Genomic DNA, 24,330 nt, shown 5'->3' with positions numbered 1-24,330 from the left:
CTTCAGGGGAAAGTATCACCTTTTGATGCCTTAATTTGAACATTTTCACAGCCTTAGAACTGTAAACTTGGAAGTCAATAAATTCCCATTGTTAAAAGCCAGTCCATTTCTGTGGTATTGCATTTCCTTAACAATATTGGCAAACCAAAACACATATCTCATATTCCTTACTTCCAAAAGCTGTGCACTTTTGTCTATACCTACCTCCCCAAACTTCATACTCCAGCTCATTCCCACTATTATCCAACCACTGGACCTGATTGGACATTCCCATTTACCATTGTGCCTAGGAAACAGACTGTCATCCTCAAACCACTTCACAAAGCTAATTTCTGGTTCTCAATTCAAAGAAAGAAGAATTCTCTAACCACCTCATTTAAATTAGTCTCCTCTGCTCTCTCTAACATAGCTCACAGTTTGCTTTCTTCATCACAACACATATTTCATAAACATTCATTTGTTCATTTGTTTACTGACTTTCTTCTAATTCTACTGTCTGTATTACTTACCATAATATCTCTATGTTTAATGGAGATGTGTGCTTTGTAAAGTAGGAGAGCCTAGTAATCTGTTTAGCAAATGAATAAACGAATGATTACTGTTATAAGCAGGCATGGGAAAGTACTAAGGAGTTGAAAGAGAACTAGGATAATATAAATCAGCTACAGCAGAAGGGTTTTGGTTAATCAATGCACCCTTTGATTCTTTGAGGCCAAACACATTATTACTTAAAGATTGTAACAGGGCCTATCACCCTTTGGAAGGAAGGACATTATCTTTATTTCCTAGCACTGCCATAAAAAGAAATGTTGCAATCTAGGTGGCTTAAAACAACAGCAATTTATTGTCTCACAGTTCTAGGGTAAGAAATCTGAAATTAAGGTTAGAGCAGGATTACATTCCCTCAGAAATTCTTTAGGGGAAAAATCCTTCCTTGTCTCTTCTTGCTTCTGTTTGTTGGATCTCTGGTTGGTGGATACACCACTACAACTTCTGTGTTCAGCCTTCTTCCATCCTGTCTGTGCCTCTTCTTTGAAGGAAACCTCTCCTATTGGATTAGGGTCCCCCTACTCCACTGTGAGCTCATCTTAACTGCATTTGCAAGAACCCTATTTCTGTATAAGGCCACATTCTAAAGTACTAGGGATGAGGACTTCAATATGTCTTTTTGGTGGCTATGATTCAATCCACAACATTCACTTTGTTTAGGTGAATGGATCTGCCACTTGAGAAGACGGAAGGAAATAACAAAGGAAGGCGTAAGAACAAAAAACATGGGGCCTTTTCTGCAACATAAATGAACAACAATTTAAAAGAATTTAAGCTGGAGAAGAAAAACATACTTTTGAAAATGATTTACAATGAGAAACAGAAGCATGTTTTATAAAGTATGTGTTTTATTTTCTCAAGCATTCATGAAAACAGACTAAAACTAAAAGAGCAAAAGGAAATTTAAAAGGTGTGGCTGAGAGACAGGCAGAAATAAAATCAAAGCAGAAAGGGATAAGCCAAGATTGCACTGAACCTAAAAAAATGCAATAGGATAATTAATATAGTGTTAATTGAAACAAAGAGCAGAATCAACATTGGATTGCATTGAACTTTAGATGACATACTGAAGACATCCTCTCAGAACGTGGAGCAAATGAAAACAATAAAAGAGAATATGATGTACATGGAAGACAGATTGGTGCTTAACATACAGAGAACTGATGCCTCACAAGATGAAAACAGAATATATGAAACAAAGGCACAATCAAAGAAAATTTTACCAAGTTGAAGAGGGATTTAAATTTTAAAATAAAATTGGGTAACAAGTAAAATGAATACAATAAGATGCATGTGAAAACACACTCTTGTAGAAATGCTGAACTTAAAGTATAAAAAGAAACTTGCCCCTTCCAGACTGGCTCACCTCCTTAAATTCTTAAATTCAGTAAATTCTCACATCCATCTCTTTTGCATAAGCTTTCATTACAGCAACAGGGAAGCCCTGAGGAATAATAAAGTAGAGGAAGAAGAGGCAGAGAGTGTCACAAAAGAGGAGGAAGAGAAAAATAATTAACTGGGAGAAACTTCCTGGAATTTGAAAGTCCCTCCTTCCTGCCCCCACCCCCTGTTCGGTTCCGGGGTCACAGGCCACCCGAGGCCCAGGCGTGATGACGTCATGGCAGCGTGCCGCACCGCACGCTCTCCCCGCCCCTTACCCCCTCGGCTTGCGGACCCCCTGGAAGCTGCGCGGTGGCTCAGGAGGTATCTCTGTCCCGGGAAGACCTCCCTCAGGTCTGCCTTGACATCGTGAACCAGCAAGCCAGAGGAGCGGCAAGGTTTTAGTCCCCGGGTGTGTGAGGATCCAGATGCCCTCCTCCGTGCCATCAACTTTAAAGAGTCACAAGAAACAGGTAAACTTGAGTTGCTAATCAAGCACAGGTACAATGCAGGTGAGATGATTTTTCGGCTGAGACAGAAATTGGGATTCCGTTAACCCAAGGCCTGGAGGATCTGTGATGCCAAAGGAATGTTGGTCGTCCTCCCTATCAGGCCTGGTGACAGTTTCAGAATCAGGTTCTGTGCCCCTCCTGATGCAACCCCGTCTCGGGGTGGCTCCCTAAGTCACAGGGATTGCTGCGTGAGTGGGATCCAAGAAACTGTGAGGAGCACCTGTCAGTGGGTTCTGTCAAGCTGTGGACTATTCAAGCCAAAGAGACCCCTATGAAGAGCAGTGCCATACCCTGGATAGATCAGTCATGGGATTCGAAAAGCAGTTACTGTATGATTTTAGACTTGGCTAAACAGGGGTCCACCCCCTCCCAGATCTGAAGGGAATCTGACACCTGGAGCACACCTGAGAAAAGATTCCTGTGTTCCTAGTGCCTCCCACTCCTGCTGAGCTGCCTCTATCTGGAAAGAACTGCCTGGATGTTGTGCGGGGAAATGTGCTGATTTGGCTGCAAAAGCACTAGCAGTAGAAAAGCAGCTAAAAATGGAACAGGATAAAATGGCAACATCTGCTGGAATGGCCAAAACCAGGAAAATGGTGTTGAGAGACACCCAGGCTGAACAGACTGGAAATGTATAGTAAGTCTGAGAGCTCAGCCTCTTCAGAAAGAATGAGCTTACCCAGGAGAGTGGGGAGGCCCTCAAAAAGAAATCGTTGAACAAAGAGGAAGATGCTCTTTTCTAAGATCTAAGCATTCCAAATCCCACTGACCTATTTAAAGGTCATTGAAACTCCTCCATTAAAAACAAAATAATGGTAGTGGAAGCATAGGTGCAAACCTATGGTCTGAGAAAGGGGCTGCTAGGAAAAAGGAGAATAAAGAAGTGAAATCAAAAGACTGCCTGAAGATGTCTGAAAGAAGTGACAAAAAAGCAGTAAAATTTCAGATCTACCCTCTAGTCAGAGAAATTTGAGGAAAATCCTGTTTCTTGAAGCAAAAGAGAGTTGATTGGGAAGATGAAAACAAGTGGAGATTACACAGAACAGAACTCCACTTGTCCCTCACCACCCTGGAACATGCTAGACTTGCCCTATCCAATATGGTTGGTCATACCTACATCCAGGTTTTAAGATTAAAATTAATTAATTGCTTAAAGTGGAGTAAAGTTAATTTGCAACAGCCACATTTCAAGTGCTTAGGAGCCAGCCACATGTGGCTGATAGCTACTTTTTCAGGCAGCACGGATAACGAACTTTTTTGCATTACAGGAAGCATTATTGAGCACCTCTGTTTTAGAGCAAATGAAACCTCTAGCCAGATAAAAGAAATTAAAATTCTACATGTGTGTAGACAGGGGAAAAATTAGATATGAAGGACTAAAAATTACCCTGACTTCAGGTTTCTCAGAAACATGAACATCAGTTGTCAGTTATAGTTACCTGAAAGCAAGAGGAAGAATTGCCATATACATCTTAGACAGTATACTATTTAATGTATTTTTTCCTATGGAGATGATATTTAAACATGTTTTCTGATTAAACTAAAGGAAAAATATAAACAAAGAATACGAAAGTTGGTGGTAAACTAATTATACATAGAAATATAACAAAATAATTATGTAAAAATCAAAATTGCAATAGCAGAAACAATTCTCGATAAAGAAGATACATAATGGGAATGAGATTTATTTCCCACGTTCTGGTTCTACAGTCTCAGATGCTATTGAAAAAAATACATGTTTAGGGAATTGGTAGAGAGGGTATAGGGAGAGTAAAAAATACGTAGTTTTCCTAATCTTGTGTGGGTGGGAACTAGTAAATAATTTCTTTTGTTGCATTGATATATTTAGAAAATGTAAGATTTATGTACTTTACATAAATGTAAATGTAAGTGTATACTATTAAACCACAGTGTACATCTTCTAAGTTATTAAGAAAATGGAAAAAAAAATAAAGGGCCTTATGTTTAAAAAAAAAAACATATACCAAGCCAAGGAAATGAGAAGCATAAAAAGCAAAAACGTAATAATATTTGCAGCATGTCTCCCCTTTCGATGTCAAACATCATATTAGTTTAAAACACAAAATGCAAAATTTATAGTTTTTACTGGAACACCACTATATGAGAATTTCAATAAAATGTTCAAAATTGGGGAAAAGATATATCAGGTAATGCCAACTTAAAGTCGGACCTTCTTTATGTATCAAAATAGAAATCAATTTCAAAAGCAAAAAATGGACAAAGATGGTAATTAAATTTTGATGGAAAATATCCATAATGAAGATATAACAGTTATGAACTTTGATACACCAAATCCTGTAGTATGTAAATATAACTGATGAATGCTTTAAGCATGTGAAGAAAATGTGACACGACAATAGTAGTGGGGGCTTCAAGACATCTTTCAGTTTTTGACAATTAATTTAGGGAAAATAATAAGTGAAAATAATTCATTTGCTTACAAATATTAATTCAGTATGTCTGGCATTGTATCAGATTTGAATACCACAGTGAAAATGACGGATAATGTCTTTATTCCTTGGAGCTGTGTGTTTATGTAAAATTTTATTCATAACGATTCAAATATATCAAGGATGCATCTTAAAATATATATGCATATGTTTGTACCCTCTAGAGAATGTATTAACATTAAACCTGCATGGAAAAGTAATTGCAATTAAAATAAATGAAGAAAACAAGGGATTTTGAGCTATTATACAGGTAAGATTCTCTCATCATCATATTCTGAAAATAGACATTGATTACAAAAAATTAAAGAGACAAAACTTTTTATACTTGGTAATGTCAACTCTTAAATAGTTAAAATTTTAAAAAGATGTAATAGTTGCTACCTCATATTATTTAAGAATTAAGGACAATGAGACCTCTATATCCTGTTTGATAATTTGTAAGATGTGGTCAAATCTATACTCAGAGGAAAATCCATATTCTAAAATGCTTATTAAATATAAATGAACTGGGTGCATGGGTGGTTCAGTGGTAGAATGCTCGCCTTCCATACAGAAGACTGAGTTCTATTTCTGGACCATGCACCCCCCCAAAAAAAGATAAAAGAACCAATAATTTATTCTAAATACCAGGAAAAGTTCAAGAACATAATAGCAGGCAGAAAATTTTAAGTTAAAAACAGAAATTAATGAATTAAAAAACAAAACAGTGTGATAAATAATAGCACAAAATATAATAATATACAGGAATAACCTGAAAGGCATGTACGGAAATTATATAAATAACTATTTATGCACATAAAAACTTATGTAATAATAGTATTCCATAAATATGAAGGATTGGCTTTTTTATTTATTACTTAGTGGTAAATTTGAAAAGTTGTGTATAGTATCTATATGAATAAAACTATAAAAACATAAATCATGATGTGTATAGATGAAGAGATATGTTTTTAAAAGGGAAAGCTTAATATTGGGAAAATATCAATTGTCACATTTTCCTATACTTTTAAGGAAATGAAAAGTACCAAAAGGATTTTGGGGGAGATGGTGGACTATTGACAGGGTTATTTAAAATCTTCTAGGAACAAATTGGTGAACAAACTGAGCTAAAATACCATATAAAATTTTTTATGATTACAGGTGCCAGCACTCCCCGGCTAAAGACCCTGAAAAATGTACTTGTAGTTGAACATGTTGGGTTTATTACTCATTGAAGTAAGGGTAACCATAACCCGTGGAGAATAAAGATTTGCCTCAATAAGAAGGCATTATAAAGGTCCTATTGTTAGATACAGATTTGCATTGGCTGATTCGGGGGAGAATCTAAGGAAGGGGAAGTTTGCTATGAACTGAGTGGTGTAGAAAAAGGGAACGCTGCTATTACTGGGTGTCTCAATAAATCTCTATAGGAAGGGTAGGTAAGAGTGAGTTAAAAGCTTGATTAGTAAAGAAGTAGTATGCTTTCATATTACCTAGGAGATATATGTTAGGTACTTTGTGCTTTGCACAGTGACCTTACTATTGCCTGGGTTTAGGCAATAGTATAAAGTGGTTATATTTTGTCTCAGTTGATCATGGTCTCAGAGTGATCTGGTCTGGTATTAGTGTTCTTTGAGATTAAGTCCAGCAGGGAAATTGCATGATCTGGCTTTGAGGGCCAGGCCTACTTCTCATATACTAAGGCCTAGTTGTGATTGTCGGACCAGTTTCCTGATCTCAGAGACTGCTTTTATCTTTCTCCTAACCGTATGTGAGCCTGATTCTGTCTTATTTTTTTTGTTTTTCTTTCACTATTTATTATTTTTCTTTCCTAGATTGTTTTTTTTTTGTTGTTTTGAAGTTATATATTTATTTCTATTATTTTGGTAGTTAATTTTAAATTTTTCAAAGTTCTTTATTTAAAAATCCGAAGTTAGCCAATGTCTCTATGCTTCTGTAGAATGATAAAGATTTAGAATGCTTTCGTTTTGTTCTATTTTGATTTCCCATCTTACTGTGCCTGACAATTTACTTCCATCTCATGTTTGAACACCAGAAATTAGGTCATTAGTGATGATATTTGTAGTCAGTCCTCATTTAAATTCTACCAGCATATTTTATTCACACTTGCTTTTCTCATACTTAGGCTTCCTCTTGGTTCCATTTTCTTTTCTAGTGAAAAAAGTAGATCTATTTAAAAGTTCTTTTATTTGAAGTTTACAAGCTATAAATAATCCTATTCTTGTTTGCCTAGAAATGCTTTCACTTTGTTTTCCATTCTGGGATGATAACCTAACTAGGTATATAATTTCAGGCTGCAAGCAATTTTATTTTTCTCAGCATTTTTGAGATAGTGTCCTGTTATCTTTGAGAATCTGTGGCACCAATGTGAATGCTGCTATATAGCAAGAGGCATGCCATTTCTTTTCTGTTTATTTTTATTATAACATAATATATAACATAAAATGTGTGACCTTTGCCAGTTTAAGAATAAAATTCAGTGGCATTAATTATTTTTGCAATGTATTGCTACTCAGTCTTTTTCATCACCCTAAACTGAAACTCTACACCCATTAGACAACAGTGCCCCTTCCCACCCCTGTCCCCATCCCTGGTAACCTCTAATCTGTTTTCTCTCTCTATGAATTTACTTATTCCAGATACCTCATATAAGTGGAATCATACAATATTTGTCCTTTTTATTTCTTGGAGAGTTATTAGAATTCTAAAGGTGAGGTGGTGGCGAGGGGTCAAGGAAAACTCTCAGAGGGATAGACATACATCCCCTGGAATTTGGGAATTTGATTCACACTTATAAAAGTTGAAAGAATTGCAGCAATCTTATTTGACTTTTTTACTGAACAGTGAGAAGGGTGGGGCTACAATGGGAGCAGGCTTCACTTTCACCAACAGTAGGGGGCAAGGGTATGTGGTATCTGTTGGCTAGATGTGGAGATCATGGAGGGAAACCAGACTTTTGTCAATAATTTAATGAAGGTTTCATGACTTGCTGCTGGTCCCAAATAGTTTCCACCTCGCAGTGCCAATCTTCAAAATTACTTAGAGCTCCTACTTCTAGCTGAGGTGGAGAAACAGGAACTAGATTTACCCTTTTACTTGAAACAACTAAAAACCAGACAAAATGAAGAAAATAATAGTTTTGAAGTCCTCTGATATCAAGTAAATAAGGGCAGTGATCCCTGTGAGATGAGCAATAAATTAAATTAGCCTTATAATTGTGCTAGTGCACGGATAGGGAACCCAAGTGAAATCTGCCCATTTCCCTGAGTTGAGGAAACAGATGAGTGAGTCCATGGAGGTCAGGGACAAAATTTCACAGGACAGACTGTCGGAGAGGAGACACATTCAGAGAGAGCAAGCTTTTAAGAAATGTAGAGGATGGCTGTCTAGTCTTCAGCTGAGATCTGACAATCTCATGCATGTGAAGAAACTGCAAGACCAAGGAAATAACTACCGAAAAGAATTGTAGGGAATATTTTTCATACTTCACTCAGAGCTAGGAGCAGTTTCTTTTCCCACCAAAGGAGGAAATCTCATAAAACATTGGGCCCTGGGTGGACTACCAAGAAGGGTCTTTCCTCAGTAATGGAGCAAGATAAGCTCTAGATGCAAAAAAGATTAAACTGTTTCCAAGTCACTTAACTGCATCTCAGAAGAAAACTCAAAGTATTTATGGGAGTATACAAATATACAACACCCAGCAAAACAAAACTTACCACATGCATCATACAATAAGAAATTACCAGGCATGTGAAAAAGCAGAAAAATATGGCAAATAATAAGGATAACAATCAATCAAAACTGACCCAGAAGTGACACAGATGATGGAATTAGTAGGAAGAGATATTATAACAGTTGTAACTGTTTTCCATATGTTCAAGAAACCAGAGCAAAGGACATGTTAGTAGAGACTTGATAGATGTAAATGACAACAACAAACAAGCAAAAAACCAAATTAATCTTCCAGGGGTGAAAACTACAATATCTGAAATGAAATCTACACAAGATGCGATTAATGGAAGATTAAATATTGTAGGAGAAACAATTAAGGAACATGAAGACATAGAAACATATACAAATAAAATATAGAATGAGAAAAAATACTGAAAAAAAAAATAAAAGCTTCTGTGAGCTGGTGGCCAACACTATCAACCAGTCTTATCCTTTTGACATTTATAGAATATTCTGCAAAATCATGCAGAATATAGATTTTTTTTCAACTGCATCTAAGACATTACCGAAATAGACCATGTGTTTTGACCATAAAATAAATCTAAGTAAATTTAAAAGGATTCAAGACCTACAAAGTGTTTTCTCTGATCACAATGGAATTCAATTAGAACTAAATAAGATCTCTGGAAAACTCTTCAAAGATTTGTAAGGTGAATAACACACTTCTAAATACCTCATGGGTTAAAGAAAAAATAAAAAGGAAAATTGAAAAATATTGTGATGGTGAAGCCCCTGCGTCAGCTTGGCTAGGTTATGGTGTCTGTTTATTGGGTCAAATAAGCACTAGTTTGATTGTTACGGCGAGGATGTTTTGTAATTGGACTTCAATCATTAGTTAGTTGATCACATCTATGGTTGAGTCCATCTACAATCAACAAAAGAGATTACATTTTGCAATGAGAGGAGTTTCCTTATCCAGTCAATTGTAGGCCTTAAAGTGAAGAACTTAGGAATTCAGCAGTCAGAAAAAAGAATTTCCATCTTTTTGTCAGCCAACCCTCTTCTGTTCTTCTGTTGGGGGATTTCAACGTTACCTCCACTGGACAATTCAACTTGCAGCTTTTCCTATAGAATTCAACTTTCCTTTCACTGAGTTTTCAAATTATGGCCTGCCCTACAGAATCTGGACTTGTCAATCCCTATGGTCATGTAGGCCAGTTCCTATCATAAATCTCTTAATATTTGCATACATATTGTGTATGTATATATCCTATAGTTTTGTTTCTCTGGAGAACACTGACTAATGCAGTATCTTGAACTGAATAAAAATGAAAGCACAACATATCAAACTTTGTAGGATGCACCTAAACCAATACTTAGAGGGAATTTTATAGAAATAAATGTCTATATTAGAAGAAACATCACAAATTAATGATCCTAACTTCCTTCTTAAGAAATCAGAAAAAAAAGGCAGATGCAATCCAAAGCAATAACAATGAAGAAAATAATAACGACCAGAGAAGAAATCAATTAACTAAAAAGTAAATAGCAAAGAACATCAATGAAACCAAAAGCTGGTTCTTTGAAAAATCTGCACAATTGGCAAATTTCTAGCCAGACTGATCAGGGAAAAAAGGAGAGAAGACACAACTTACCAATATCAAGAATAAGAGCCATGACATCATCTTTATAGTTGCTTTAGATAATAGAAGGTTCATAAGTGTATGTTATGAACAATTTTATCCTTCACTCAAGAAAGAATAAATAACTTGAAGAGTCTTATATCAGAGAAATTGATTTGTCATTAAAGACATTCCTCAAAATACAAACAAATTCCCAGGCCCAAATGGCTTCACTGGAGAATTCTACCAGACATTTAAGTGAAAAAGAATGGCAATACTCCCCAAATCTTCTAGAAAATTGAAGAAGAGGAAATACTTTCCAATGCTACAAGGCCAGTATAACCCTAATACCAAAATTAGACAAAGGTATCACACAGAAGGAAACGGCTGGCCAACATTCCTCCCTCATGAATATAGATGCAAAACTTCTTAGCCAAAATTATAGCAAATCAAGTTAATGATACATAAAAAGGATAATACATCTTGTCTAAATGAGTTTATTCCAGGAATGTTAGTTTGCTTTAACATTCAAAATTAAGTCAATGTAGCTAATAATATTAACAAACTATATTAGAAAAATGCCTCATTTAATACAGAAGTATCACTTCACAAAATCCAACATTCATTCATGCTAAAAATTGTTCACAACCAGGAATAGAACAAAACTTCCTTTATTTGCAAATGACTTAATTGTCTATGTAAAATATCTATGAACTGTTCAAAAAATTTAGAAGCAATAGCTAAATTAAAGAGATACAATATTAATATACAATATGTCTACATAGTATCCATGAATAATCAGAAATTGAAATTTAAAAACAATACCATCTGTAATAACAGAAAAAATATAAAATAAAGTTAAATATGACAAATGTGTAAGTCTAAACATTAAATCTGTAAAGATTTTGGAAAGAAGAACTAAATAGAGGAATATGCCACATGCTGAAGACTGGAAATCTCGATAATTTCAAGATGTCCATTCTTCCCACTCTAACCTCCAAATATGGTACAATCCCAGTGAAAATTCCAGCAAGTTTTTTGGTAGAAATTGACAGACTATTTCTAAAATTCATATGGATAAACAAAGAACTTAGAATTGCAAATCTATTTAAAAAGAAGAAAGTTGAAAGACAAACTATCTTACAATAAGGCTTTTAAAGCTAAAGTAACCAACTTGGTATTGTATTGTCCCCAAGAACATACAGACCAATGGAGTAGAATAGAGAGCCCAGAAATAGAGCAACTCATATACGGTCAATTAATTTTTTTTTTTTATTATTATTATTATTTTTTTATTAATTAAAAAAAGAATTAACAAAACAATTAGAAATCATTCCAATCTACATGTACAATCAGTAATTCTTAATAACATCACATAGTTGCATATTCATCATTTCTTAGTACATTTGCATCAATTTAGAAAAAGAAATAAAAAGACAACAGAATAAGAAATAAAACGATAATAGAAAAAAAAACCTATACCTCACATGCAGCTTCATTCAGTGTTTTAACATAATTGCATTACAATTGGGTAGTATTGTGCTGTCCATTTCTGAGATTTTATATCCAGTCCCGTTGTACAGTCTGTATCCCTTCATCTCCAATTATCCCTTCTCTTTTTTTTTTCTTTTTTAATTAACGGAAAAAAAGAAATTAACCCAACATTTAGAGATCATACCATTCTACACATGCAATCATTAATTCTTAACATCATCACATAGATGCATGATCATCATTTCTTAGTACATTTGCATTGGTTTAGAAGAACTAGCAACATAACCGAAAAAGATATAGAATGTTAATATAGAGAAAAAAATAAAAGTAATAATAGTAAAATCAAAACAAAACAAAACAAAACAAAACAAAAACCTATAGCTCAGATGCAGCTTCATTCAGTGTTTTAACATGATTACTTTACAATTAGGTATTATTGTGCTGTCCATTTTTGAGTTTTTGTATCTAGTCCTGTTGCACAGTCTGTATCCCTTCAGCTTCAATTACCCATTGTCTTACCCTGTTTCTAACTCCTGCTGAACTCTGTTACCAATGACATATTTCAAGTTTATTCTCGAATGTCTGTTCACATCAGTGGGACCATACAGTATTTATCCTTTAGTTTTTGGCTGGATTCACTCAGCATAATATTCTCTAGGTCCATCCATGTTATTACATGGTTCATAAGTTTATCTTGTCTTAAAGCTGCATAATATTCCATCGTATGTATATACCACAGTTTGTTTAGCCACTCTTCTGTTGATGGAGGTTTTGGCTGTTTCCATCTCTTTGCAATTGTAAATAATGCTGCTATAAACATTGGTGTGCAAATGTCCGTTTGTGTCTTTGCCCTTAAGTCCTTTGAGTAGATACCTAGCAATGGTATTGCTGGGTCGTATGGCAATTCTATATTCAGCTTTTTGAGGAACCGCCAAACTGCCTTCCACAGTGGTTGCACCCTTTGACATTCCCACCAACAGTGGATAAGTGTGCCTCTTTCTCCGCATCCTCTCCAGCACTTGTCATTTTCTGTTTTGTTGATAATGGCCATTCTGGTGGGTGTGAGATGATATCTCATTGTGGTTTTGATTTGCATTTCTCTAATGGCCAGGGACATTGAGCATCTCTTCATGTGCCTCTTGGCCATCCGTATTTCCTCTTCTGAGAGGTGTCTGTTCAAGTCTTTTTCCCATTTTGTAATTGGGTTGGCTGTCTTTTTGTTGTTGAGATGAACAATCTCTTTATAAATTCTGGATACTAGACCTTTATCTGATATATCATTTCCAAATATTGTCTCCCATTGTGAAGGCTGTCTTTCTACTTTCTTGATGAAGTTCTTTGATGCACAAAAGTGTTTAATTTTGAGGAGTTCCCATTTATTTATTTCCTTCTTCAGTGCTCTTGCTTTAGGTTTAAGGTCCATAAAACCGCCTCCAGTTGTAAGATCCATAAGATATCTCCCAACATTTTCCTCTAACTGTTTTATGGTCTTAGACCTAATGTTTAGATCTTTGATCCATTTTGAGTTAACTTTTGTATAGGGTGTGAGAGATGGGTCTTCTTTCATTCTTTTGCATATGGATATCCAGTTCTCTAGGCACCATTTATTGAAGAGACTGCTCTGTCCCAGGTGAGTTGGCTTGACTGCCTTATCAAAGATCAAATGTCCATAGATGAGAGGGTCTATATCTGAGCACTCTATTCGATTCCATTGGTCGATATATCTATCTTTATGCCAATACCATGCTGTTTTGACCACTGTGGCTTCATAATATGCCTTAAAGTCAGGCAGCACGAGACCTCAAGTATCGTTTTTTTCCTCAAGATGTTTTTAGCAATTCAGGGCACCCTACCCTTCCAGATAAATTTGCTTATTGGTTTTTTTATTTCTGAAAAATAAGTTGTTGGGGTTTTGATTGGTATTGCATTGAATCTGTAGATCAATTTAGGTAGGATTGACATCTTAACTATATTTAGTCTTCCAATACATAAACATGGTATGCCCTTCCATCTATTTAGGTCTTCTGTGATTTCTTTTATCAGTTTTTTGTAGTTTCCTTTATATAGGTTTTTTGTCTCTTTAGCTAAATTTATTCCTAGGTATTTTATTCTTTTAGTTGCAATTGTAAATGGGATTTGTTTCTTGATTTCTCCCTCAGCTTGTTAATTACTAGTGTATAGAAATGATACAGATTTTTGAATGTTGATCTTGTAACCTGCTACATTGCTGTACTCATTTATTAGCTCTAGTAGTTTTGTTGTGGATTTTTCCAGGTTTTCGACGTATAGTATCATATCGTCTGCAAACAGTCATAGTTTTACTTCTTCCTTTCCGATTTTGATGCCTTGTATTTCTTTTTCTTGTCTAATTGCTCTGGCTAGAACCTCCAACACAATGTTGAATAATAGTGGTGATAGTGGACATCCTTGTCTTGTTCCTGATCTTAGGGGGAAAGTTTTCAATTTTTCCCCATTGAGGATGATATTAGCTGTGGGTTTTTCATATATTCCCTCTATCATTTTAAGGAAGTTCCCTTGTATTCCTATCTTTTGAAGTGTTTTCAACAGGAAAGGATGTTGAATCTTGTCGAATGCCTTCTCTGCATCAATTGAGATGATCATGTGATTTTTCTGCTTTGATTTGTTGATATGGTGTATTACATTAATTGATTTTCTTATGTTGAACCATCCTTGCATACCTGGGATGAATCCTACTTGGTCATGATGTATAATTCTTTTAATGTGTTGTTGGATACGATTTGCTAGAATTTTATTGAGGATTTTTGCATCTGTATTCATTAGAGAGATTGGTCTGTAGTTTTCTTTTTTTGTAATATCTTTGCCTGGTTTTGGTATGAGGGTGATGTTGGCTTCATAGAATGAATTAGGTAGTTTTCCCTCCACTTCGATTTTTTTGAAGAGTTTGAAGATAATTGGTACTAATTCTTTCTGGAACGTTTGGTAGAATTCACATGTGAAGCCATCTGGTCCTGGACTTTTCTTTTTAGGAAGCTTTTGAATGACTAATTCAATTTCTTTACTTGTGATTGGTTTGTTGAGGTCATCTATGTCTTCTTGAGTCAAAGTTGGTTGTTCATGTCTTTCCAGGAACCCGTCCATTTCCTCTAAATTGTTGTATTTATTAGCGTAAAGTTGTTCATAGTATCCTGTTATTACCTCCTTTATTTCTGTGAGGTCAGTAGTTATGTCTCCTCTTCCATTTCTGATCTTATTTATTTGCATCCTCTCTCTTCTTCTCTTTGTCAATCTTGCTAAGGGCCCATCAATCTTATTGATTTTCTCATAGAACCAACTTCTGGCCTTATTGATTTTCTCTATTGTTTTCATGTTTTCAATTTCATTTATTTGTGCTCTAATCTTTGTTATTTCTTTCCTTTTGCTTGCTTTGGGGTTAGCTTGCTGTTCTTTCTCCAGTTCTTCCAAATGGATAGTTAATTCCTGAATTTTTGCCTTTTCTTCTTTTCTGATATAGGCATTTAGAGCAATAAATTTCCCTCTTAGCACTGCCTTTGCTGCGTCCCATAAGTTTTGATATGTTGTGTTTTCATTTTCATTCGCCTCGAGGTATTTGCTAATTTCTCTTGCAATTTCTTCTTTGACCCAGTCGTTGTTTAGGAGTGTGTTGTTGAGCCTCCACGTATTTGTGAATTTTCTGGCACTCTGCCTATTATTGATTTCCAACATCATTCCTTTATGGTCCGAGAAAGTGTTGTGTAAGATTTCAATCTTTTTAAATTTGTTAAGACTTGCTTTGTGACCCAGCATATGGTCTATCTTTGAGAATGATCCATGAGCACTTGAGAAAAAGGTGTATCCTGCTGTTGTGGGATGTAATGTCCTATAAATGTCTATTAAGTCTAGTTCATTTATAGTAATATTCAGATTCTCTATTTCTTTGTTGATCCTCTGTCTAGATGTTCTGTCCCTTGATGAGAGTGGTGAGTTGAAGTCTCCAACTATTATGGTATATGAGTCTATTTCCCTTTTCAGTGTTTGCAGTATATTCCTCATGTATTTTGGGGCATTCTGATTCGGTGCGTAAATATTTATGATTGTTATGTCTTCTTGTTTAATTGTTCCTTTTATTAGTATATAGTGTCCTTCTTTGTCTCTTTTAACTGTTTTACATTTGAAGTCTAATTTGTTGGATATTAGTATAGCCACTCCTGCTCTTTTCTGGTTGTTATTTGCATGAAATATCTTTTCCCAACCTTTCACTTTCAACCTATGTTTATCTTTGGGTCTAAGATGTGTTTCCTGTAGACAGCATATAGAAGGATCCTGTTTTTTAATCCATTCTGCCAATCTATGTCTTTTGATTGGGGAATTCAGTCCATTGACATTTAGTGTTATTACTGTTTGGATAATATTTTCCTCTAACATTTTGCCTTTTGTATTATATATATCATATCTGATTTTCCTTCTTTCTACACTCTTTTCCATATCTCTCTCTTCTGTCTTTTTGTATCTGACTCTAGTGCTCCCTTTAGTATTTCTTGCAGAGCTGGTCTCTTGGTCACAAATTCTTTCAGTGACTTTTTGTCTGAGAATGTTTTAATTTCTCCCTCATTTTTGAAGGATAATTTTGCTGGATATAGGAGTCTTGGTTGGCAGTTTTTCTCTTTTAGTATTTTAAATATATCATCCCACTGTCTTCTAGCTTCCATGGTTTCTGCTGAGAAATCTACACAAAGTCTTATTGGGTTTCCCTTGTATGTAATGGATTGTTTTTCTCTTGCTGCTTTCAAGATCTTCTCTTTCTCTTTGACCTCTGACATTCTAACTAGTAAGTGTCTTGGAGAACGCCTATTTGTGTCTAATCTCTTTGGGGTGCGCTGCACTTCTTGGATCTGTAATTTTAGGTCTTTCATAAGAGTTGGGAAATTTTCAGTGATAATTTCTTCCATTAGTTTTTCTCCTCCTTTTCCCTTCTCTTCTCCTTCTGGGACACCCACAACACGTATATTTGTGCGGTTCATATTGTCCTTGAGTTCCCTGATACCCTGTTCAAATTTTTCCATTCTTTTCCCGATAGTTTCTGTTTCTTTTTGGGATTCAGATGTTCCATCCTCCAAATCACTAATTCTATCTTCTGTCTCTTTAAATCTATCATTGTAGCTATCCATTATTTTTTCTATGTTTGCTACTTTATCCTTCACTTCCATAAGTTCTGCGATTTGTTTTTTCAGTTTTTCTATTTCTTCTTTATGTTCAGCCCATGTCCTCTTCATGTCCTCCCTCAGTTTATCGATTTCATTTTTGAAGAGGTTTTCCATTTCTGTTCGTATATTCAGGATTAGTTGTCTCAGCTCTTGTGTCTCATTTGAGCTATTGGTTTGTTCCTTTGACTGGGCCATATTCTCAATCTTTTGAGCGTGGACAGTTATCTTCTGCTGCTGGCGTCTGGGCATTTATTCAGATTTCTCTTGGTGTTGGACCCAGCAAGGTTGTAATATTTTTCTGTGAAATCTCTGGGTTCTGTTTTTCTTATCCTGCCCAGTAGGTGGCGCTCGTGGCACACGTTTGTCTGCGGGTCCCACCAGTAAAAGGTGCTGTGGGACCTTAAACTTTGGAAAACTCTCGCCGTCCGGGGGGTTCGCTAGCCGAAACGGCTTGAGCCGGCCCGGGGTCCGAACGCAGGGAGGGTGTCCGAACGCAGGGAGGGTTGCTGGTCGCCGCAGCCAGGGAAAGAGCCCGTCCGAATTTCCTAGTCGGCCCTGGGCAACAAGCGTGGCGGGAGGGCGCCAGCGGCAGCGGCCCGCCCGAGAGAGTGCACGTTCCCCGGGAGTCACGGGTTTGGAAGGGGCCTCCCCCACCCGTCACCGTTCTCCGCGGCCTGGGGGTTTCCGATCCAATTCTCTCAGTTGGTCCGGGGGCTGCGCGGTTTCAGGGGACCGCCTCTCCAATTCTCCCAGCCGGCCCGGGAAGGGGGAAGGGAGTAACTCTGGCCGCTTGCCACCCCGCCCGGTAAGGCCCGCGCGCCTCGGCGATCTCACCCGAGCTGCTTCTCTCAGCCAGCCAGCCGTTCCAGGATGGGGTACGCTGTCTTTTTTATCTCTGTTGTGGCTTTGGGCGCTTTCTGTATCGTTTCTACTCCCCTAGTAGGTGTCCTGGAGAAGAAACTAAGATCCGCGCGTCTTACTAAGCCGCCATCTTCCAGCAGGAGGCCAGTTTTTCTGTGCTGTCCATTTTTGAGTTTTTGTATCTAGTCCTGTTGCACAGTCTGTCTCCCATCAGCATCCATTGAGTTTTATATTTCAGTTTATGCTTTTTTAAGTTGTAAAATTTCTGTTTGGTTCTTCCTTATATATCTGTTTCTTAGATGAGACTTTCTATTCTTTTTTCATTTGTTTCAAGCTTATTTAATATTGCTTATAGAAACACTTTTGTGATGCATGCTTTAAAATCTTTGGAGTAATTTTTAAAAATTCTCTCTTCTTCTTGGCGACTTTTGTTAATTGTCCTTTTTTGTAAGCTGAGATTTTCCTGGTTTTTAGTATGACAAGTGAATTTTTATTGAAAGCTGGACATTTGTGGTGTTATGTTAAGTAATTCTGAATCTTTTTTAAACCTATGTTTTACCTGGTTTTCTTTGACACTGATCTAACAGGGAAAAGATGGGGGTGATATGTTGTTACTGTCAAGTGGGAGCAAAAGTTCAGTTTCCACGTTTGACCTCAACTGGTACTCAAAGCCATTGAGTAGATCCTTGTTACTGTAGGTGTGGGTGAGAATTCTAGGTCTCCCCTAGACCTCTTCTGGTACCATGCTGGTTGAGGGGGTTAAAAGTATTTTGGTATGACTCCTCCTTTGGCCTCCCATGACCCACAGAGAGGTGGAATTATTACCACCAGGTGCAAAGTTCTGACTCTCTACTGGCTTTCTCTGACATCACCCCAGTGGGGAGGAGAAGGAGAATTTTATTACTTCTTCGTGGCAGGCGAAGTCTCCCTGGTACCATAGGGAAGGCCCTGTTACCACTTAGGCATGATGGGAGTACTGGGCCTCCTCTCATGCCATTCTACCTGGGAAGATAGGGTGCCTTGCAACAGCATTAGGAAGGTAGAATTCTAGGCTCCCCTTTTGGCTTTTGCACATATGACTTAGGTTTATCCATAGTTTACGTATAGTTTTACCTTTGCTGCCTGGCTGAAGTAGAGCAGTTATTGTGGGATAGTCTTCTGTCTTTTATGCTGCTTGTTTCCTAATCATTTGGCTAGAGAGAATAGACTTTGGTTGGTATGCCCATTGGCATTTCTGGGTTGCTGGCTTTTGCTGGTATAAGTCTGAATATACAAGGCAAAGCAAAAACAAAAACAAAAACAAACTGAGGAGTTCACCACCATGTAATTCCTCAGATCCCAAAGTGTCTATCCAGTCTGCTTTTTTCCATCTCCCTTTTGGAATTTTCTTCTTCTTATTTTTTTTAATATTATCTGGGGTTTTAGTTGTAATTAGCAGGAGAGATAGGGAAATGTATATATAGCTTATCTTACCAGAAGTTGAAATCACAATGATTTTACATTATTCTAAAGCTTCCTACCAACATAGTCATGATCTATTTCTTTTTTCTCACAATTTTTATAAATAAAAAAAAATATTGTAGCAATCAAGTTACCATCCTTTAATTCAATTACACTAGTTCTTTAACATCTTACAATGTCCCTAGGCATAGACAACTGTTCCTTCCTGACGACAAATGTGTTTAATGAAGAGTGCGTTCATCTAATAGCTCATACTGTCCTTATGATTGCATTCCGTGGCGCTTGGTGCTTAACTTTCAACTCAAAAAAATTCACGAAACTTAGCTGGTTGGGAAGGGGGAGATAAATGCAAAAATCATAGTAATATATTCTTTTCTTTGAAATCTTGAGATGGAAGCCACAATAGTAAAATCAAATACTGGAAAGTATTTTAATTTCTGTTACTCTCTAGTTCTTTTCCGTAATTGAAAACTGTCACAAGGTACTTGCCTCACACACATGGTTATCTCTTTATTTAAAGACAAGGGAATATAGTGAAGAACATGAAGTCATTCCTCATAGCTTTACCTTTTCCAAGAGTAAGGTACCAACTGAGCACTAATTAAAGGAAATAACAAAGATGCTTATTTTGACAAACTCCTCTGAAAATTTGCCTTGGAACAAAAAAACCATAGTAGGGTCTTCTTTTTTCTCCTTCTATCTCTCCTTCACCCACTTCCCCATTTCTTTGGTAATGTAGGAAATGTTGGTTACTTCCCAGGGTTTTTCACAAATGTCAGATTTCCTCCTGAGAAAGTCTTCTGCCTGGGAAATTGCAGAGGATTCCTGGATATTTGTCCCTCACTTTTCCCCACACTCCCTCCCTCTCTCTTTCTCTCTTTCTTTCCAGGTCAGCAGGCCAGAGGACTTGTGTCTGGAGACTTCAATACAGGAGCCCTCACTTTATCAATTTTCAAGATAAGAGTATAAATTATTTTTTGGCATTTTCTGTGGTTCTGAGTAGAAATATCTCATCCTTACCAAATAGTTGGAATCTCTAGTGTATACTAAGGTGCAGAAACAGATGTATCACATTCAGACATTGTGAGGAAATGTCCAATGCTATCCTGAGAGTCTCTGCTAGATAGAGTTTGTTTAACTTTCATTTTCCCATTATTCGTAGGTGGATTCAAATTTTAAGTCCTTGAAGCGTATACAATTTAATGAGCTTCTGTGTAAAAGCAAATACAAAATTAAGTATGGATGTTAATATTTAGAATTAGGAAAGACATATCGACAAATTTAATGACAATAATAATTTGTTTTTATCAATAATTCAGATGAAATAATTTTTATCACCGATCAAGGTTGATCAATATCTGTTTTCTATGCATAAGTGTTTAGAGAAGTTTCTTTTAGCTTATTGGTAGTATCATATAAACTTTTAGTATCATAGCCAAATTTTTAAAGCCTCTGTCAAGTTTACTTTATTTATAAACTATCACATAAATACTCCTTCCTGTTTGCAGTACTCATAGTTTTATATTTTGTAACCATAGGGATTCAGATAAATTCTATTTTGCATGATTCACATACAAAAATAAAACTGCATAATGCTTTTATAATTTCATATGTTGCATAATTGAGTATGTTTTTGTTTTCATTGGACATTCCTGGGAATTGAATTCTCTGCTTACAACTTTACATGTATAATGATAGATAGAATTTTTATACAGACTATTTTCTGCCTTCATATTAGCAAACATTGTCTTGCCTTTACAACTCATAGATTTTCCATACTAGATGCTATCGGAAAAATTAACATCATTTTCAACTTCCAGCTCTGCATCTCAGTGCCAAAATGATGGTTGAATCGGCAAAGTAGCCAGAAAGAATATTCCTTAATCCATTCTTTATGGAATGGCTAAAAGTAACTTTATTTCATTCAGAAACATTTATAAATAGTATAAATACATCCCAGTAAACCCAAACTAAATGTATTTCCAACTCAACTTCCTCTTAGCCATATCCCCAAATGCTTTAGTTCTCCCCACCATAAGGGGAATTGTGATAGAGGAGAAGACACAATGGAAAGAAATATTCAACTTACTTTTTACAAATAGGTTTGCCTGTGTGTGCACAATTCTGGGGCTCCTCCCAGGGCTTTGGGTGGAGTATATATAACTGAAGGGTCCTACGGCTTAAGCTTCATGAGTTCATTGTAAATCACTCCTTGCTATCATCCTTCTGTTGAACCAACAGAGCAGTTAGTCTTGTATACCTGTTGACGCCAGAGTAGGATCTATAGACTAATGGACAGTTCATCCTCAACAAGGGGTCATATGTTTTCCTTAAATGGAAACCACAAGTAACCTTTAAGTTACCTAGTTTCACCAATAGATTATTTTCCAGCTGTTTTGACATATTCAACATGGAACAGAGCTAGAACTAAGCATGTCAGGGTCAAGGTCCAGCTACCTTTCTTTTGTTTTCCAGCTTGTTGGCTACTTGGAGAACCCAACAGGGATACTAGAAAGAAGATCTTGCCCTTACTTATTGTCTTGACAAGATGATTTACTGGTCATGTCATGAGCATATGAGCAATTTGGACTATAGATAAAAATTATAGTCAATGACCAAGAAAAATAATTGTACCAGGAATTTAAGAAATAATTTTTATAACAATTACTATCATTCAGTGAGAATTTATTACAAACAGAACAACATATTAAAGTTATTGTTTACTGTATCAGTTCGGGTCCTTACAGGAATGACATGGCACACCAAAATAATTATTTAGGTGAGGACATATTTAAGAAAAACTGAAAGAGAAGGTGGAGTACACTGGGATTGTCAACCTTGGAGACCTGTTAGCACACCTATGCCTGAAAGGGTATAAAATCAAGATTTGAGATAAAGCTATAGCTGTAGCTATAGGAGAGAGCTGCCTGTGAAGAGCTGGACTTCACTGGCAGCTGGCCAAACTGATCTAGTTGGGAGGAAGCTGCTAATAAATATCCCAATCACACTCTTGTCCTCTCCTCCAATTTCCTGCTTGTCCATGACCCTGGCTAAATTAATTGGATGCCAGATAGCAAGAGAGCAGCTCTGCTCTTACTAAGAGAGGTCTGCCTCTTAGAGCAGAGAATAGGTTATATATAGGAGTTTCAAAGTTGTTTTCCAAACATTATCTTACTTAACATTCACAAAAGTTTTGTCAATGCTAAATGTTAAAAATAACTGTCACAGCAGTTATTATTAAAATTATTAATAACTTCATAAATATATTAAAATGCCAAGAGATTAAATATCTTGTGCAATAATAAGCAATGAGTACACGGGGATAAGCTTTATACCCATGTCTTCTGATCAACATCTAATTTCTTTTCTAGAAATACAAAACATTTTACAAACCCACTCCAGGGTCCCGAATAATCCCACATTTATCATCTCTAAGGTCACTGAATAAGGCAAATGATGGTTAGGTGAAGAAAATCAAATCTGTTTCCATGAATAAGTAATGTGTTTGTCAAGAACTTGCTAATTGGTAAATTCCATAATCCTCAAAGGTAATTACTAATGATTTGGAGTATAGTATTTGCGTCTCATTAAACTGTGTTGCTGGTTTTCTGCTATGATTTTAAGAGTATTTTCAGTGTTGAGGTCTGCATTTGGGGGTCATTTCCATCATAGTCAAAAGTACAGAAACATTGGTTCCCGGGGAGCTCATTCTCTCCAGGGAGACCTGCCTTTTCATTTTTGTTGCATCTGAACTTTATCTTTTGATTAAAACTGAGAATGTAGTTTTGATATGTATCGAGAGTGAGAGAGAATTTGAGGGGAGGGGATGAGAAAGACGAGCAAGCGTGAGCATATTAAATCAGTAGCCTTGGTTTGAGAGTTCCTTCACAGCCATAGAGGCCTTAGACTGCACTTGGCTAGAGAAATGATGACAGATGTTCACAGCAAGAAACAAATTATAAGCAAATGGAATATGTTCACTTTTCAATTATGAAGGATTATAATTTCTGAGTTTAACTGTAAATTCATGTGCTATTAATCAGTAGTAGACCTAGAAGGTATTGGCTGGTACTGGGTCCCTGTCATTCAAATACCTGTGTGGAAAACCTAAAACAAACTTTCATTTGATAAAAAGACACAGCACAAACTAAGGCAAAATATTACAGTTGAAATAAATAACTATTTTTGTTAAGGATCAAGTTTATACATATGTTGTCAAAATTACAACATATTTTTCCTTATGTTACTTTTTGCTGAAATTTCCAGATTTCAAAATGTGATTTTATCTATGCAGGGAGCACATTTCTGATTTCATCTTGGATGTGGGCATTCAACTTTGAGGAAATTTCTTTAGAGATTCAAGAAGCATATTTGTTTAGGGAGAAAAAGGGGAAAAAATCTTCCAATGTTAATTTTAAAAATTAAAATGCCTGGCTGGCTTTTTCTTGAGTGACTCTTAATTTTTCCTTGGCTTGTCTGAAGCAATTACTTAGCTCTACACCAAATGCATGTCCTCATATATTCCAACTTGGCTTTGTATGTTTCAACAGTTAACATAAGCCACTGCACTTGTGGGTATTTATCCACTTCTGGTTCATGAACATTTGGAGGCTTGCTCGTAAGTCTCTCTCCCTGAAATCTTCTTTTCCTAGCAATGATTTGAGCCACATTTACAAAGTATAGATTGACTTTTGGGACAGAGATGCCAGGCTGAGTTGATAAAAGATTTACTGCAAAGTGTTGTAGAATCACTGAGCTTTGTTATGAAATTAATATAACCTTCCCCACTGGGATGCAATGATTTATAACCTACCGATAGACATGAGTGTTTAACTCTGTTCCCATTAATTGATTGAACAGTTTGCTTTCTGCCTTTTGCTCACACCTGCTGTTGATCAAAGCTGGGTCGTATTCTGCTCTTGGCTATCACATGATGCCATGATCATGTTTATTGGTTTCACTGTGCCTATAACATAGCAGAGTTTATGATATTTAATAAAATGGCATGTCTAAATACTTTCTTGGATTTGAGTTATCTTTTTATCAAATTAATATCATAATGTGGGTTTTCCTTGTACTTAGGAATTGAAAATTTCTATAAAATTCTGCCACATAACACTTTAAG

General features: G+C 36.2%; 2 long non-coding RNA genes across 3 annotated transcripts in view; one reads left to right on the top strand and one right to left on the bottom strand.

Annotated features, from left to right (window-relative positions):
- The window catches only part of LOC143669842 (uncharacterized), a 56,369-nt gene extending 54,271 nt beyond the window's left edge, over positions 1 to 2,098 (bottom strand). For both annotated transcript variants that reach the window (XR_013169090.1, XR_013169089.1), the window contains exon 1: positions 1,916 to 2,098. This is a non-coding gene — a long non-coding RNA (uncharacterized LOC143669842). The remainder of the gene's footprint in view (positions 1 to 1,915) is intronic.
- An 86-nt stretch (positions 2,099 to 2,184) lies between these two features.
- LOC143669891 (uncharacterized) overlaps positions 2,185 to 24,330 on the top strand; it is a 72,605-nt gene continuing 50,459 nt past the window's right edge. The window contains exons 1-2 of the long non-coding RNA XR_013169109.1: positions 2,185 to 2,402; positions 5,077 to 5,162. This is a non-coding gene — a long non-coding RNA (uncharacterized LOC143669891). The remainder of the gene's footprint in view (positions 2,403 to 5,076; positions 5,163 to 24,330) is intronic.

Source organism: Tamandua tetradactyla, chromosome 26, assembly GCF_023851605.1.
Source record: "Tamandua tetradactyla isolate mTamTet1 chromosome 26, mTamTet1.pri, whole genome shotgun sequence".
Classification (NCBI taxonomy): domain Eukaryota; kingdom Metazoa; phylum Chordata; class Mammalia; order Pilosa; family Myrmecophagidae; genus Tamandua; species Tamandua tetradactyla.
Note: the sequence above shows the minus strand (reverse complement) of the source record. Positions and strands in the feature narration are given on the sequence as shown.